At 38.0% G+C, this 18,806-nt stretch overlaps 1 protein-coding gene and 1 pseudogene across 1 annotated transcript in view; both read left to right on the top strand.

The window, feature by feature from the left end:
• The window catches only part of GPC5 (glypican 5), a 1,310,602-nt gene that overhangs the window by 915,661 nt on the left and 376,135 nt on the right, over positions 1-18,806 (top strand). The gene's annotated exons all lie outside the window — the stretch shown is intronic.
• LOC118651626 lies at positions 5,646-6,382 on the top strand (annotated as a pseudogene).

Below are 18,806 nucleotides of genomic sequence, written 5' to 3'. Positions count from 1 at the left end.
TATAACATTTGAAGGAATGGGACCAGTTATAAGACCATGAGATATAATCTGGGTGGGCGATTATGGTTACTGGGAACATGATACTGACATAAAGATCTGACCATAAATGGGTATATTGAGGGAATTTTGGAAGTGGATCCTAAAAGAGTTAATTGTTAAATAGATATAGCTGTGAAGGGGAAAGGAAGTGATGAATGAAGTCCAGGTTTCTAGCTTGAGACACTGGGGGGAGATGGGCTGTTTTCAATAAAAAGAGAGGTAACCATAGGAAAGAGATTAGTAGCTCAATAATAAACCTGAAAAGTTTGAACTCCTTTTGAGGCAGACAAGTGTTGATATTGATCATACAGTTGGATATACTAATCTAGAGCTCAGATGAAAGATCTAGGCTGGAGATATACAACTGACAAACCTAAGTACATAAGGTTAATAGAATCACTAGAGTGAAAGCCATCCCCTAGGGAAGGTATGTAGCATGAGAAGAAGAGGATCTAAGACATATTCCCTAGGATCAAAGAAAAGAATACATAGCAGATTCTAGATAAAGAAGAACCAGGACATTTGCTGTTAAGCAAGACAAAGAAATGAGAATTTTAAAATATTTCAAATTTGGAAACAGTGGCTAACATTTATAGGGAAGTCATGTAAAAGAAGATTGGTAAGTGGAATGGACCTAGTGACAAAGGACTCATTGGCGACTTTGATTAAGTAGGATACAGTGGTACAGTGTGATACACACTGTAGTGGATTTAGGAATAATTAACACCTGAGAAATTTATCTTTCAATGATATTTCTTTTATAATTGATACCTTTGGTAGAGCCCATTTTGAGTAAAGATTAAGAGTTTCTTAGAAAAGGTTGTTCAGAGGAGATTTCTGCAGTGGAGGGGAATTGGTTTACCATAAACCATGGATACCAGAGAGCACAATGGAATGGTTTCAGATGAGAGGAAGAGTGGAGGGCTATTGCATTATTGACTTTAGCGAAATATGTATTTTTTTAAAAAATTCTTTATTAGTTAAGGTATTACAAATGTGTCCTCATTCCCCCCATTAAATCCCCATCCCCCCCCCCCGGCCCCACTCATGCTCTCTTCCCCTTGTTGTCCATGTCCATTGGTTTGGTTTATATGCATGCATATAAGTCCTTTGGTTGATCTCTTCCCCTTGCCCCCTCCCTCCCCTACTTTCCCTCTGGGGATTAATAGTCTGATTGCTGTTTCTCTGTCTTTGGATCTGTCCCTGTTCATTAGGCTATGTTGTTCTCTATATTCCACAAATGAGTGAAATCATGAGGTATATGTATTTATTTTAAAAAGATGAACAACTATTTTTGATCTGGGGGAACCCTCAAACTATAATGACATGTAATGTATGATGACCCTTCCTTAAACCCCATCTTGTGGTGGCCATCTTGTGACAATGTTGTGCGTGAGGGACACCTAGGCTTTTATTAGTATTAATAGGATATAGATAGGATAAACTTGCTTAATTAGACCTGCTTTCTGATTTTTTTTTAAAAAATATACTTTATTGATTTTTTTTTTACAGAGAGGAAGGGAGAGGGATAGAGAGTTAGAAACATCAATGAGAGAGAAACATTGACCAGCTGCGTCCTGCACACTCCCTACTGGTGATGTGCCTGCAACCAAGGTACATGCCCTTGACTGGAATCAAACCTGGGACCCTTCAGTCCGCAGGCCGATGCTCTATCCACTGAGACAAACTGGTTAGGGCCCTGCTTTCTGATTTAGCTAAACGTTTTCCAGTTCAGTGAAGCACCCCAACTTCTCTTTCAGGTAATTGTCAGCAACACAGCAGTGAATATTAACACAAAGCAGATTATTATTATAGATCATGCAGGGAGAACAAAGGGTAAAATATTTAACTGCAGCAGTGTTTAACTATATTCTGCACAGTGAGAAAACCTGAAGTCATTTTCAAGGCCCACCATTTCTTCTTTTCAGTCAGGTCAAGTTTCTAAGCTTTCTAAATCTCCGTTTTCTGGCTAATGAAAAGAAAATAGGATTCTACCGAGTCTCCTATCTACCTACTCCAGGACTTCTGTGAGGATCAAATGAGATGAGGCATGAGAAAACGTTTTACTGACATTTGGTTAAAGTGTGAAATGTTTCCACCTGGCTATAAAGCAAGTCATGTTCCTGAGCTGAAGAAACTGCAAGGAGGCTAGTTGCTAGCTAGGTGTTGCTACGTGATGTAATTACGTAGCCCACAGTCACTGTTTCTGGGCTGGGCTGGGCTGTGGCCTTTTGCACCATGGCAGCATTGTTTGTGATTTGGTGGGCTGTCTCTCTGGGATGGTGGCGGGGCCTGTGTTCCACTTGGTAGGAGCTGAGTGTTGCTTTGTTGGTGCCAGGTCCACACTGCTGTCTCTCTGTAAATGGCCAATACACATCACAGCAGCTTTTGCCTTGAGCATCTGCCCCATGGTGGTCAGAGTGCATCATAGCAACTGGTTGGACAGGTGAAGGGTCACTTAGCATATTAGCCTTTTATATATATAGATGACTTTATCCAGTAAGTAGTTTGTGCTGGGCTGCATATCTGGCACTTTGGCCAGACGGGGCGTGCTGTGCTGCCTGTTCCCAAAACACATAGATAGGAAGGTACTGACATCAGGCCAGGCCTTGAGATATGGTCTTTTGGCCCCTTCCTTGCACTCTGTACTCTCTGTTCCTAGAACACATAGATAGGAAGGTAGTCACTGTATGATGCTATACTGTGTCGAGAAGTAATTATGTAAACAAGGCTTTGTAACTTTGTGGTTTTTGCAAATAAAAATGCTGTAATTCTTGTAGTCTGGGCTGCAGTTCGGCCTCTGCTCCAGCAGGGTGCTGTAACTGTAGTCAGCTGGCCAGCTTAATAAAGGCTCCTAAATTTAAATTCTGAGTTGGTGGTCTATCTCGCTGAGTCAACCCATAACAAGTTGTGTATTCATACTTGGAATTAATGGGTTTTGTCAAAACTAGAGCTACAGATTTGAAAGTTCTTAACTCATAGGTGGGAGATGAGATCACTTTATTAAAGAATCAAGATTAGAAAAGGTTAGAAAAGAATGGGAACTTGGGAAGACCCAGAATTTATGGGCCAAGTTCAGTATCAAACTTAGTGAGGGAGGCAGAAACTGAAGATGCTAAGTACAATTTGATTTGAGGGTAAATAATAAGTAGAAAGGGAGACATTACAGGAAGAGACATATGACCTATAAAGCAAAATGCTAGAGGATTCAGCAGTAGGCAGGATTGAGACTGTCATGGACATTGGCATAGGATAGACCTTACTCTTGGAGACTGGAGGGAAAGCAAGACTAACATATCCACAAGTAGCAACTTGTGGTTGTAGAATTAGGAGGGGATGATGGCTTTTATGGCCAGTGGCTTCAGATTTCTAAAATAACCAGTAAAGTTGATCAGTTCTGGGTAAGAGATGGAGAAAGGGATGTGGAGAAAAGTAGCAGATTTGAATACTCTCTGATGAAAAAGAATAGCTGACCAATTGCAAGGGTTCAAATTGTAAGAAAGAAATGAGATACAGAAGTCTAACAAATTGGAGAAATTAGATGGATACTGAGATTGGAGTTTTAAATGTTCAAGTCTATACACAGGTATAGGAGGGATGAATGCATACTAGACATTATCTGGAAGAGGGATTTTAGTTATTCAGGTATATTGATTTTTGAGATGACATGGTGCTTATATTCAAGAATCATCTGTGGAAATCAATACAGTCATTTTGGATATGAGAAGAAAGAGAAAGAGCAAATTTATTTATTAAAAAATATTTTTGAATGAACCATTTACCCAAACAGCCGTGACCCAAAGAATAATGATGTGCACACCCACATTGTATATGTTTATGTTCTCTATGTATATATTTCCATTACCAAAAAATATCCTTAGAAAAAAATATTTATGTTATTTCGGGTCCGAGCTGGGAGTGTATGTATAAAACGCAAAGGGGAAGTAAAGAACACTGTGATAGAACAGGAGGCGGTTTTGATTTTGTCCCAGGAGAGAATATAGATATAAAACACTTTATCAAAGCATTGTAAAACAACAATGATAATAATCCTAATCTTACTCCTATGCCATAACTCTGTGTTGGGGGGAGATAAAAATTCTATAAATTGATTCAGAGTTTTCCTCTGCCAATAAAGTCATTATACCAGTAAATAAAGAAGATCTTTTTAGGTCCAAATACACAGAGAGTATATTTCCAAATCAATTTCTGTGTATTTATTTGCACATAGTATGTGTGTGTGTGTATACTAGTATGTGCATACTAGTATGAGAGAGAGAGGGAGAGAGAGAGAGAGAAAGATTGATTCCTTAAAAGAAGCTGAATGGCCCAGTCCCTCTGAGTATAATGTTTGGATTTTTTTTTTTTTTACAAGTGTTTGTGATCAAACATTTATAATAATGATCTTTTAAAACAAACAAAATATAGAAAAGTGCAACTCTGTTTAAAAAGGAGCAAATACATTTTTATATTTCAAATAACTTTTAAAAGGGACTAAAATATCTACATTTATTTGCAAAAGAGACACTGGAAGGACAACTAAGAACAAATCACGGGAGAGGACATCAATAATATAGACTTTTCTTTTTTTTAATATGTTTTTATTGATTTCGGAGAGAGGGGAAGAGAAGGAGAGAAAGAGAAACATCCATGGTGGGAGAGAGTCATGGATCGGCTGCCTCCTGCACACCAGCCACTGGGGATAGAGTCTGCAACCCAGGCATGTGCCCAGACAGGGAATCAAACCCTGACCTCTTGGTTCATAGGTGGATGCTCAGACCCTGAGCCATACCAGTTGGGTTGGGAGAACATTTTTTATCTCCTGCCCCTGCCTCTCCTTTTGAAAGGGCAACATGAACAGCTGAGGGAAAGCCACCCGGTTCATTAACACTAAATAGACGTTCTCTTTGGGTAACAAAGGGTGGACACAGATGGTGAGAGCATCAGAAAGATCATGAGGGGCGTGGCTCATGCCCAGTGCGGGCTCCGTCCCCATTGTGGGGTGTGCAGGAGGCGGCTGATCCCTGATTCTCTCTCCTCATCATTGATTTCTCTCTCTCTCTCTCTCTCTCTCTCTCTCTCTCTCTCTCTCTCTCTCTCTCCTTTCCTCTCTCAAATCAATAAAACTTTCATTTTATTTTTTTAAATAAAGGTCACCAATGCCTGAAGCCGGTCCGTCCTTGCTGCTTGACACAGTCGCTGCAGGGAAGAAACATCTGCACAGCATGTGTTTCAAGGGACCTGGCGTATATGGCATTCTGTTCTTAATGTTTGCTCCCTTTCTTGGCGCTATGTTTTAACCAAGGTCACCTCTGCGAGAAAGGTTGTTTTCTCAGGTAGGGATTTTCCCCTGAAGTTAGGGAGGGGATAAAACCCCTTAACTAAGTGCCAGGCGGGTAATTAATCACTTTAACAAGAACAATCACGCTTAAGCTACATAATCTTTACTCCTTGGAATGGAGATAAGAAACGCCCTAACCTTTGGCTTAGAAATTGATAGGATTAAAATCAACTAGTATAGACCCTAGGTGTCCCTGAAGGTTCACTCTGTGTGAGCTAGGCTCCGTGGGAAGGTTGTTCTCGTGTCCTCACTTTTCGGTGTCACCATGTCCGGAGGTGGTGTGATTCGTGGCCCCGCCGGGAACAAGGATTGCTGCATATACGTGCGTAATTTACCTCCAGACATTCGAACCAAGGACATCGAGGACGTGTTCTACAAATACGGCGAGGTCCACGACATCGATCTCAAGGATCGCGGCGGAGGACCCCCCTTCGCCTTCGTGGAGTTCGGGGGACCCGCAAGACGCCAAAGACGCGGTGCACGGTCGCGACGGCTATGACTGGGATGGATACCGCCTGCGGGTTGAGTTTCCTCTAAGCGGCTGCGGGGTGGAGGTGGCGGAGCACCCCGAGGCCGCTCTGGCCCCCGAGCCTGGTGATCTGAGAACAGAGTGGCTGTCTCCGGACTGCCTCCAAGTGGAAGCTGGCAGGATCTGAAGGATCACATGCTGAAGCGGGTGATGCATGTTATGCGGATGTTTACCGAGACGGCACTGGTGTTGTGGAGTTTGTCCAGAAAGAAGATATGACCTATGCCGTTCGAAAACTGGATAACACTAAGTTTAGATCTCATGAGGGAGAAACTGCCTACATCCGGGTTGAAGTTGATGGGCCCAGAAGTCCACGGTATGGAAGATCTCGATCTCGAAGCCGTAGTCGTAGCAGACGCCGTAGCAGAAGCCACAGCAGAAGCCACAGCAGGAGTAGCAGTTACTCCCCGAGGGGAAGCCGAGGGTTGCCACACTATTCTCTCCATCACAGCAGATCCCGCTTTCGTACATAAGATCATCGGTGACACTTTTTGTAGAACCCATGTTGTATACAGTTTTCCTTTTCTCAGTACAATCTTTTCATTTTTTTTTTTTTTTAATTCGAACTGTTTCGTTCAGAATGGGCTAAAGTGTTGAACTGCATTCTTGTGTAATATCCCCTTGCTCCTAACATCTACATTCCCCTCATGTCTGGTAAACTGTTTTTTAAGTGGGAAAAAAAAAATCAAATAAAATCAACTAGTATAAATACAGATGTAACAAGACAATAAAACAGAGAACCTGGCTAGGCTGCTGATCAACTGAAAAAAAAAAAATATTTTTGAGCAACATCTATGTGTCAGGAAATACTGGAGATACTGAAATGAATAGGATTCAGTGTTTGTTTTTAGTTACATCAGTCTACTTGAAAGGTTGATGTTTCCAAATTAGGGAACCATGTGAATGAGAGAGTGGCGGTTTTAAAGGGCAGTACATAAAGTATAATTAGTACACATTTAGAATGAGTAACTGATATAACAGGCCAAGTGGCAATATAAGCCAAACAAGCTAGAGAGATGAATCTTTAATCATGAAGAGAAGTCAGCTCTGAGTAGGAAATACCTAGGACGACCCCTAGAGAGCATGGGAGGAAGGAGTGGGTGGATTTCTGCTCTAAGAAGCTCCCAAGATTGAGCCGTAGGTGGAGAAAGAAAGGAGCCACTGAAAGAGAGCGGAGTTGAGGCTAGGCAACTTGCTTTTAAGAAAAATGAAGAGCGTTCCAGGAGAAAGGTGGTCAACATAAATCCAATAAGTCAGCGAGCCAGACAAGAAAGACCAAATTGTTTGAATAGATTTGTCAAATAGAAAAGCATCAGTAATCCTAGCAGGTGCAATTTCATTGGGTTAGGGTGCCATACAACCAGCAACTCTCAGCGCTATTGAGTGATTATGAAATATAGGTTGTATATAATTGGTCTTGTAAATGAAAGGGAAGATATGTACATTCAATAGAGAAATAATAAGTATAGGGTATACATAAGATGTAAAAATTAACTTAAAACTAAACAGGAGAAACTAAAATGCAGTAAGAATAGAAATATTTTTTGGGGGGAGGGATATGCTATTTGTAGGAATAAGAATGCTTTTAAAAGTTGGTTTCATCATACAGTATTGCAAAAAACCTTTGATAGTTTCAGCTAAATCCAAAAACCTCAAATGATATGTGTCCTGCAAAGAGTGAAATTACATATCTTTGTAAGTAAAAATAATAGATTATTCTGACACAGACAAATAATTCCACACGTTATTGCTTTCAAATTTTAAAGGTAATATGAAATATGGAGGTCTTTTAAATTTTATAGATGACTTCTGATTTGCAGAAAAAAGATGACCTTCCAGGGATTGGGGAAGTGAATATATGTTTACTAGTAAGAATGCAATTACATTTTCCACATAATGGAGTCATCTAACTGTATATCCAAATGAAGCTAAAGGATTTCCGTGTGATTTAGCTAAGGGTATTGGAGTTTGTATTATCTTCTATCAATTTTCTTATAGTTATTATTTTCTAACAATTTGCTAATTATTCCTGGTCAAACTTCGCTTTGAGTGAATGAAAATCTCTTTTTACGCTGTGGAATATATGGGACAGCAATTAAAAAAATATAGTTGCAGAAAATTCAGCTTTACTTTTTTTTCTGAAAGAAGACATTATTTGAGAAGGCAAATTAATTATTTTAGTTCTGTTTTAAAGAAATTAAAAATGAATGAGACCTTTAAAATGATTTTAAGATTCAAAAGAATAAATACTTTCCTTGCCTATATTTTAATAGCTGCATTTTTTTATTGATCTTGGTTTTATTTATTTTGCTACTTAAAAGTAATGGGGTATATACTTGTATTTTCTTTGAGATTTTGTTGAAGGATATGTGGAAGTTAGAGTGTAGCAAATTTATGAATCGCTTTAGGATTATTCCTCAGATACAATGTGCTTATAAAGTATATAAAAATTCAACTTGGTTGAGAAATAACCAGCTATATGTTATTTTAAAAATTGGTTAGGTATGAGATACATGAAATGCTAAACAAAAACTATCTAGAGTAATATGCGATAACAAAATGGTGTCCAAATAATTTCAAACTCTTAAAAATGTTTTAGAAATGCTTAGTAAATACTGTAGTAATATATATTAATATTAGCTATATTTTAAAACAAATTGGATGCTTTTTCAGAAAAATCAATGTGATATTGATAGGCATAGAGTTGGACTCAACTCTAAGGAAAATTACCATTAGATTTTGTTGATTTTATAATTTCACTTTAGTATAAAAATTGCTCATTCAAAATGCCTTTAGCAATTCTTTTTAAAATTGATAATTCAACATATAGAATTAATCCGTATTAAAACTCCATTTATCCTAGCTTTATCACTTTAACAGATTGCTACTTAATGGTATGAAAAAGAAACATTCTTTAGTGATGGAGCCAATGCAATTATACCCCAATAAAGCTAACACCGCTGGATACTATAAAGTGCCTACTGGGCAGAGGGAGAGGAGAGTTAAGTCGTTTTCTGCTCTAAGAAGCTTCAAGTTTGAGGAGTAGGTGGAGGAAGAAAGGAACCACTGAAAGAGATTAGAGATGAGGCCAGGCAACTTGCTTTTAAGAAAAATAAAGAAGAGATAACCTGTAGGAATCAAGAGTTTCAAAGTCATTTTGTCATATAACTTACCTTATTCCATTTGTTTTAAGACAGTTCTGATAAATCTCAGGTAAAGAGCACAGGCTCTGGACTCTCTTTACTACCAACTGTATGAAAGCTCAGTTTTTCTACTGATAGATCTTCTCAAGGTTCTTGTCAATTTGAAGATATTTTAAAGATGATGTTCAAGGCTTACTTAAGTGAAAAAGCCAAGCATATCTCAAACAAAACAAAAATAACAATAGAGGTTATCATTTTAAAAAGTTATGCAGGCCCTAACTGGTTTGGCTCAGTGAATAGAGCATTGGCCTGTGGACTGAAGGGTCCCAGGTTCGATTCCAGTCAAGGGCATGTACCTTGGGTGTGGCCACATCCCCAGTACGGGGTGTGCAGGAGGCAGCTGATCGATGTTTCTCTCTCATTGATGTTTCTAACTCTCTATCCCTCTCCCTTCCTCTCTGTAAAAAAAATTAATAAAATGTATATATTTTTAAAAAGTTATGCAGTCCCAACCACTTATTATGGTGCTGCTGGGCTAAGAAAGGGTTTGCCCTTGACCATTGCCCTGTGATTCTCTCCCTTGTTTCCAGTTCTCACATGCAGTCCTCTTGTCTCATTGAGTCATGTGGGTCATCAACCCCCTTTCAATTCCTAGGGTGGGTGGGAAGAGATCAGCCAATAAACTTATATGCATATATGCAAAACCCATGACAGACATTTGGGTGGTGAGGGCCTGGGGGGGCGGGGGCGGGCTGGGAGAGGTCAGTGGGGGAAAAAGGGACACTTAATTAATACTTTCAACAATAAAAATTAAAAAAAAATACAAGGTATGGAAATACCATACTATGTATACTCTACCTTTTAATATTAATGTAATTATTAATGTATGTTAAATAGGAATCTGATACATTATGCATAAGGTTTTTATTATAATGAAACTTGAAATCTATAGTTTTAGTTTTTCAGCTTAGACAATAATCATTATGTAATACAGTGAATAGATGAGCTACAGACAAAAGTGAAATAAAATAATTATAAAAGAGTTCTAAAAGAACAGTTGATTAGAGAAAAATGTTGTCAGTTTATAGTATTTCATGAATAATGAAAAGCAAGTATAGAAAGCACCCATGCAATGGAATTCTCACTTGAGTATTACACTTTCATACAGGCCCATGTAATTAAAACAAAAGCAGTAATTTAGCATATGTTTTTATGACCATGTTGTGAAAACAATACTACAAAATTGTATGTGTACTTCAGTGTTATTATACATTAATCATAGTCTAATAAATTAAAAACCAAGGCCTCAAAGACTTGTATTTCAACCTTTTAACAAAAGAAAATCTTAAGTACTGTTTTTTATTATTATACATTAATCATAGTCTAATAAATTAAAATTAAGAGCAAAAATATCTGGATGTCAAACCTTAAGTAAAAGGAAACTATGACTAAACAGAACTTGTGAATTATTTAGAGAATTTCAGAAATAAAACATACCGCCACCCCAATCTATACTTACAATGAACCTTGAAATACTGGGAACTTTGAGGAGGAGAAAATGGGAGGGGGTTTGTACATTCACTGGATTTTATCTCCCACCCCAGCAACATTGGTGGAAATGGGAATATTTCAGTTTAATTTAGGAATACTCAGGAAGTAAAGGCAAGCTTCTGTTTGGAAGCAGCAGGCTAGTTGATGTCATAATCAACAGAGGTAACAGAGAGAAAGAACATGAAAAACTGACCTCTTGAATACGAAATAAGGCCAACTTGCAGATTATGGTGTTTTTTCTATTTGCAATTGGGAATCTGCAAATATGGAGGACCGATATTTCAGTCACATAAGGGTTTTCAACGGTGCAGGTGGTTGGTGCACCAGATCCCTACGTCGTTCAAGGGTGAGCTGTATGGTGCATCAGTCTGACCAGTTTGATGTCATAAAGCCTTATGCTGAAGAGACTGATCCCTAACCGAGGTTCTGGAAGAGGCTCTGTAGCAGTTAGGAGGCTTCTCTTCTCTTGCTTTTATTTTTCCATCCTTCATGTGGAATAATACGTTATTATGGAAAAGTAAAATGAGATAGGAGGGCAGAGCTTTTAGCTGGCTCCCGGCACCAAAAAAGTCCTCCAGAAAGATATTATGAAAAATATTGCCTCTTGGGGTATCTATTATTTTTACCCCATGTTTACTAATAGAAAGAATGAATGAATTATGCTTCTTAATATAAATGTGCACATGTGCTAATATACCCCATATTAGCATTTATCTTGCCGACTCAAGTCTTTTTCTGGCCCTGCCTGAAACAATAAACTGTCATTGTCCTTCAGTGACAGGCAGGATTCAAAATCACTTCCTGCCACTCTGGTTTGGAATGCCAAGAGCCAGGGGCCTGATGGACAAGGCCCCCCCTGGGTTCAGCAGAGCATTGTAAATTGTTAACTGACTTGTTCTCTTGGTGCAATGTGATGGAAAGTCTGGTCTAGGTCTACCTAAGGTATCTGTGTAATTTTCTAGCTTTCTGTAAGAACTTATACTATTTCCTCCATGCCACACATCCTAATATTTACACCCTAATATTTACATTAAGATGATTTGTGCAAAAAGTAGCACATTAACTCAACACTTAAACAGAGAAATACTCACCAAAATAATTTTAGTGCCATGAGGGATGGGAATAAGAGGGATTAGTATTATTTTTTTATGGCAACTGAGACTCCTATCACAGTAGGAAAGATGTAGTCTAAATAATGATAAGTTCTATATTTGCCAAGATCAGCACGAGGCATTGAAAAATATCCAATTACACTTAATAATAAAAGCCTCTACCACAGCCTAGTTTTTAGAGTAGTTAATACGTGTCAGAAGAGACTGGCTTGAGTTTCAGCTATTTTTTATTCCCTGGAATCACAGCACTTCAGAATTGCTGAAAAATTAACAAAATTTCAGGTAAGACATTATATATTCCTGAACCTCAAATGGATTCAACTTCTAGATATTCAAGTATAGTCCAAATAGTTGGTTTTTATAAATATGTTTAGTCCAAGTATTTTTGCTGTGTAGTAATAAATGCCTTTGAAACAAACAAAAAGGTATTCTACTCTGTAACATCATGTACTTAAAAATATAGGACTAAAGCTTTCAGATTGGGGCCATTCTGAAAAAATGTATGCAACTTGGTGGCCATAGACAAATATGGTACAATCCTAATAAAAAGAATAGTACATTAAAGAGTAAATCTCTAGTAGGTAAATATTTCAGTTACTATAGGAATTTATCTTTTAAAAATTGTGGTGGAAGCAATTTGGAGGAGATGTATAAAGAAGGGTTAAGTCTGTTATCAAACTTAAAAGTGCTTCGTTCACTTGCATGCATCAAAGTCCAAACTAACATGAACAGGGGTTTGCAGCAAAGAAAGTAAAAGTTTATTTAAGGAAATGATTCAAAACCTAGAGTCACAGGTGGGACCATTGTTTTAAGACCTGGCTCTCCAATGGTTTCTAGGGTAAGAATCAGGGGGAGAGGGGAATAATTAATCATGGTGACTAAGTGTGTTGGGGTTGTGGTCTCTACTGATTGGTTAGAGCCAGGGTAGGGGGTAGTTGGTCATTGTGTCTGGCCATGATGTCAGCCATGGCATAGTTCTTTCTGTTTCTTAAGGATGTGGTCTGTGGGGTTGTCTCCTTCTTGACCTGGGGCTGAAGCACAACTGAAACCTGGCTGTTATCTTTTGTTTGACTGAAACTGTTTCCTATTTCTGTAGTCAACAGAACCAAGGCTTTGTTCCTAATACTGTTTGATGCTGACAAGAACCTAATTGTCCTGAGGGCTTAATGATTAAGAGTGGATCTACAAGGGAGAGGGAGACAGGTGAGTCAGGGTACTGGTCAAGGCCAGTTTGATTCAAAAGGAAAGAAAGGACTACCCTGGCCAGTGTATCTCAATGGTTAGAGTGTTAGCCTGCACACCTAAGGATTGCAGGTTTGATTCCTGGTTAAGGAAATGTATCTGGGTTGCAGGTTCAATCCCAGGCCCTGGCTAGGGTGTGTGCAGGAGGCAACCAATCTGCCTCTCATCAATGTTTCTCTCTCTCTCTCTCTCTCTCTCTCTCTCTCTCTCTCTCTCTCTCTCTCTCCCCCCACCCCTTCCTCTCTTCCATTCTCTCTAAAAATCAATGGGAAAATTATCCTCCAGTGAGGATTAACAACAACAACAACAAAAAAAAAATGGAAAGAAAGGAGAAAAGGTCATAGTAAGGAAATGAAGTTTCTGCATGGTTACAAGACAGGAATTATAGAAACAAAGGCAAAATGTATATTTAAAGGATATAGTGAACTTTCACCTATATGTATAAAGATAGAATAACTATGATTATTTTAAGAAACCCTAATTATCAAAGAAATCTTGTTGTTAAAGTCACTTTTTTTAAAACAAAGTCTGTGCAGTAAAGTGAGCTTTAAAACAACAGTAACCACAATAAAACCAGCTAAAGTTCTTGAAAGGCATAGAATAAAAATACCTAATAGATAAGACTTACTGAAAATATATTTAAAATTTGGAGAAAAAAAACCCACAAAACACCAAAATAATGAAATAGTAACTATCATTTGACATTGTGATTCAGCTTTGTTCTTTGCATTAACTAACACTTAATACCTAGAGTAAACTACCCTTACCGGTGTTCTCAGTGGTTAAAGCATCGGTTCGAACACTGAAGGGTCATGGGTTCAATTCCCACTTAAAGGCATATATACCTGGGTTGCAGGTCTGATCTCCAGGCTCAGTCGGGTGTGTGTGGGAGACAACCATCAATGTGTCTCTCTCACATCCATCTTTTCCTTTCTTTCTCTCTCCTCCTCCCTCACCCTCAAATACTGTTTGCTACTGATGTGATCCTTATATTTATGGAGTGTTTGATCCAAATCAGCATGTAGGTTATGCTGTGAACAGAAGCATGAGAAATAGGCTGAACTGAAAGCAAGCATTGGAAGAGCTATAGCTTAGCGAAAACCCCGTGGTACACAGAATGCCTTGAGCCATGGACTGACCAGAAGATGAGAAAATCACTTGAACAGAGAAATCACACAAACTGAGGTTAGGATTTTATAATTTTGTATGAGAATGGAGGTTTGACTAAAGACATGGAAGAGTTTTGAAGATTCTAAAATATTCTGACAAAAATGACAAATATGCAGTGCAAATGAAATCAAATTGTCTTTTATTTTTTAAGATCTTTATTGTTGAAAGTATTACATATGTCGCCCCCCCCCCCCTCATTTTCCCCATTGACCCCTTCTAGTCTGCCTCTGCCTCCCACCCCAGGTCTTCACCATCTATTGCCTGTGTGAATGGGTTATGCATGTATACACAAGTTCTTTGGTTGATCATTTCCCACCCACTCAACCTCCCCCGCCTTCCCTCTGAGATTCCACAGTCTGCTCTATGCTTTTATAACTCTGGATCTATTTTGTTCATCAGTTTATTTCGTTCATTAGATACGATATATGAGTGAGATCATGTGCTACTTGTCTTTCTCTGACTGGCTTATTTTGCTTAGCATAATACTCCCCAGGTCAAATTGTCTTTTCTTCCTAATCTCCCTTAAAAATAATGTGTGCATGTCTTTAAATAAAATGGAAACATGGCATTATAAAGGATGTCAAGGTGGAATTGTAGCACTACATTTTTGTTGTTGTTGTTAGTCAGGACTGTCATTTTTATCTAAATGTTAGAAAATGTGACACTGCATTTCTTTCATTTAAAATCACCTTTCTTGCTGAAACCGGTTTGGCTCAGTGGATAGAGCGTCGGCCTGCGGACTGAAGGGTCCCAGGTTCGATTCTGGTCAAGGGCATGTACCTGGGTTGCGGGCACATCCCCAGTAGGAGATGTTCAGGAGGCGGCTGATCAATGTTTCTCATCCCATCGATGTTTCTAACTCTCTATCTCTCTCTCTCCCTTCCTCTCTGTAAAAAATCAATAAAATATATTTTTTTTTTAAAAAAATCACCTTTCTTGCTGCAGCAAAGGCAGGCCATATCTGTATTTAGGTTACATAATCCTCATTAATGATTGAAATCTCAATTGTCATGTAAATAGCATGGATCAAATTGGGTCTAATTTGATCCATCTGCCTCCACAGTGCTCAATATCATCCTTTTCAGGGTCACAGTAAGAAGGAACTGAACTCTAACTAAATCCCAGGATACCCAGCTTAAACCAAGGCTTTTAAAAGCTACATGTTTCAACAAACCTATTCTTAGTTTAAACCACCTTTGCCAGACTCAGAACAAAACAAAACAAAACAAACAAAACAAAAAACAAAGGTACTTTGGTAATTTATCTTCATGCCTATAACTTATTATAGGCATGAAGATAACCACTGAACAACACTGGCTGGGTGACCAAGTCTATCTTGCCCATTAGTCCAGTTCTTGGTACATTGAGGCTGCACACCCCAAACACTCTCTGTTTATTATGAGAATTAATTCCAGGCCATCGTGTTTGTCATGGAATTTACTAGGATACTTGGCTGTGAAAATGCAAAGACCATTTCTGGGCCATAAATCTGGGATTACATTCATGAATTCATAGTGAAAATTCCTCAAGGTCACAGGACTAGTAAAACAACTTCTGATCAAAGACAAGTAAGCAAACAAATAAAAATACCAATAAAGTAAATAAACTTCTAGTAATGCCATGTCCAAGTCATACTTATAAAACAATGCTTGAACTCTGCAAAAGAACAAATGTCTTTAAGATAAATAACTCATGATAGGCATAAAATTAATTGCCAAAGTATCTTTGTTTTTTGTTCTGTTTTGTTGTAAGCCTGGCAAAGGTGACTTAAATTAATAATAGATGTGTTTAAACATGCAGCTAATGGGCAAGTTAGACATGGTTCCCCAGACAGTGTGGCTAAGTGGTTGAGCATTGACCTATGAAACAGGGGTCCTGAAACTACAGCCCGCGGGCCACATGCAAATACAAATATTGTATTTGTTCCCGTTTTTTTACTTCAAAATAAGATATGTGCAGTGTGCATAGGAATTTGTTCATAGTTTTTTTTAAACTATAGTCCGGCCCTCCAATGGTCTGAGGGACAGTGAACTGGCCCCCTGTTTAAAAGTTTGAGGACCCCTGATTTGATTCCCAGTCAAGGCATATGCCTAGATTTCGGACTTGATCCCCAGTGGGGGACATGCAGGAGGCAGGCAATCAATGATTCTCTCTCATCGTTGATGTTTCTATCTCTCTCCCCCTCTCTTCCTCTCTGAAATCAATAAATGCATATTTAAAAAAAAGAAGAAGAAAAAAAAAGATTGACAAGGTCCCTGTCCTCTTAAAGTTTTTATGCTTGTGAGATCTCTGTTGAGATGGTATAATGTAACCATACTTGAAGTCTGATTATGGAGCCAAAGAGGGAGACTTCATTCTAGATAATGATGAAGACTCAACAGTTGAGAAAAAATAAAAAAAAGGATTTTATTGTTCATTATTTTTCTTCTTCTTCCACTTTTAAGTAATTTTTTAACCTCAGTTAAAATGAAAAAAATATTCCATTCTACTTAAGAAGACATTATAAGAAACAGCTGGATCAATGAACTTAATTTACTTAATTTAACAGTAAAATAGGCTCTTGTGATGATAGCCTTACTAAATACTTATTTTCCTAGGAAGAGGAGCTGTATCTTTTTTTTTTTTTGTCTCAGAATCATTCAGTTAATTTGCAGATGCTATAGGTTTAATACATGCTGTGAAAGAAAACTGAAGTCAGAATAAGGAACGGAGGAGCAGTTGACTTCCCCACCTGGAGACTGCAATGTAAACATCACGGCTGCACACCCGGACTGGAAATATCCACTTGTCAATGGTGGGTGACCCCATTAGTTTTACTGAAGGTAGCCATTCTTACTAGCACAGTTATGATCATTCATAAATAGAATTATGATATGTCATCTTATCGCAGTATTTTGCTCTAAGGGAACAGAATAGAAATATTCAAAGGTAGAAACATTCAATTTTCCCTAAAAATACATTATCCATATTTCATATGTGATTTCTGGAAAAAAAAAGTCTTGACTTATTTGTAAAAATTCAACTAATACCAGCATAAGTTCCAGGCATAATCAGTTTATAATGTCTCTGCAAATACATTTTGTAAACAACTCATGTAAGCAGTATTCATGGAACACAAAATCATACTAATTTTATGGTAATTATTCTGTACTACAAATGGATTTTAATGGAGCATGACATAGAAATGATACTGCATGACTGATCAGAGGTATGGGAAAAAAATAATAGTTAAAGTAAGGCTATAATTACTGCCCATATTCTGGGATATGAAAAAAACACACATCCTATTTCAGTTTTAAAAAATTTTTACTTTGGAAAATTATATATATATATTCTTAGAATATATATATATATATTCGAAAGTCCATTTCAGGGCTAGTAGCTGTTAAAATGTTAGCTTTAGCGAATTTTATCATCTGTAGTTGCAATGTCTCAAGGCCCATAACAATATAAGCCTAAATAATATCACCATTTCAGCTAACTCCTCATATTCACTGGATTTTAGAGGTTACCAACAATGTGTTACTTCTGGGAAGGAGAGTACATTTCTTCTGGATTCTTTTCTTGAAACACAAACTTTGAAGACTTCTTCATGCATAAAATACCTTAAAGAACATTTTTTTCTCAAATAAAGAATACACCAGCATTCTAATACATTCTGATTTGGAAAAAAAAAATACTTCACCGTATTGTAATCTTTTCAGAAAAAGGATAGAATAGTCATTGTTCATTTTTAACTAAGTATATTACTCCTAACTACATATCCTGTCATTAAAGTGCTTAAGTTATCCAAAAGTTGATTTCCCTCAGATATTGACTGCCTCATCACTGTAGGTCATTTCCTCTCTGCTATAAAACTCCAATTCTTAGTATTAATGAATGTCACCTAGATGTGACCTTGCTCTTCATATTCTCTGTGCCTGTAGGATGCTGTCTACAACATAATTTTCCTATGCAGCAGATGACTTTCAATCAATATATACCAAACTATGCTCATTATCTTTTCCGAAAAAACCTGAACTTACTACTTCTCCTAGCTAATAAGAGTACTACTCAGATACTTGCATTCACTAAGTTTCCTTCCCTTTCTTCAGAACCCCGCACATCCATCACCCATCATCCTTAATAATGCTAAAATCCGACACCTAAGACTGGCTCCATAATTTGCAAAGCCCTGTGGACTCCTTGTTTAAAAGTACTCAGAATGTATATACATGGCAGCAGAACATTAAGCCAAATGCGGGCACTCTGAGCTTGGGGTCTTGTGTGACTACACAGACTGCATGCTCACCCGCAGTTCCATTACCTCTTATTTAAATGCTCTGATTCCACAGGACTATTGTCCTACATTCTTGAAACTGCTCTCTTTCTTTTTTTCTGTACTCCCACGCCACCCCCTGCCCTTCATAGTCTATCCTCTCCATTAGGGCTCTCAACTTCAGCACTATTGCATATTGGACTAGAGAATTATTTGTTGTAGAGGGTTATTCTGTGCTTTTAAAAATGCTAAGCAGCATCTGTGGTCTCTACCCATTAGATCCCCACAGCCCCTTCCCTATATTACAAGTTTTCATCATCACAAATATCTCCAGCTACCTCCATATGTTCTCAAAAGGCAAACCTGTCCCATGGGGAAGCACTGATCTGTTATCAGAATTCTCTTTACAAAACATGGAGAT

This window comes from Myotis myotis, unplaced genomic scaffold, assembly GCF_014108235.1.
Source record: "Myotis myotis isolate mMyoMyo1 unplaced genomic scaffold, mMyoMyo1.p scaffold_m19_p_3, whole genome shotgun sequence".
NCBI classification, from domain to species: domain Eukaryota; kingdom Metazoa; phylum Chordata; class Mammalia; order Chiroptera; family Vespertilionidae; genus Myotis; species Myotis myotis.
This window is presented reverse-complemented; position numbering and strand designations above follow the sequence as displayed.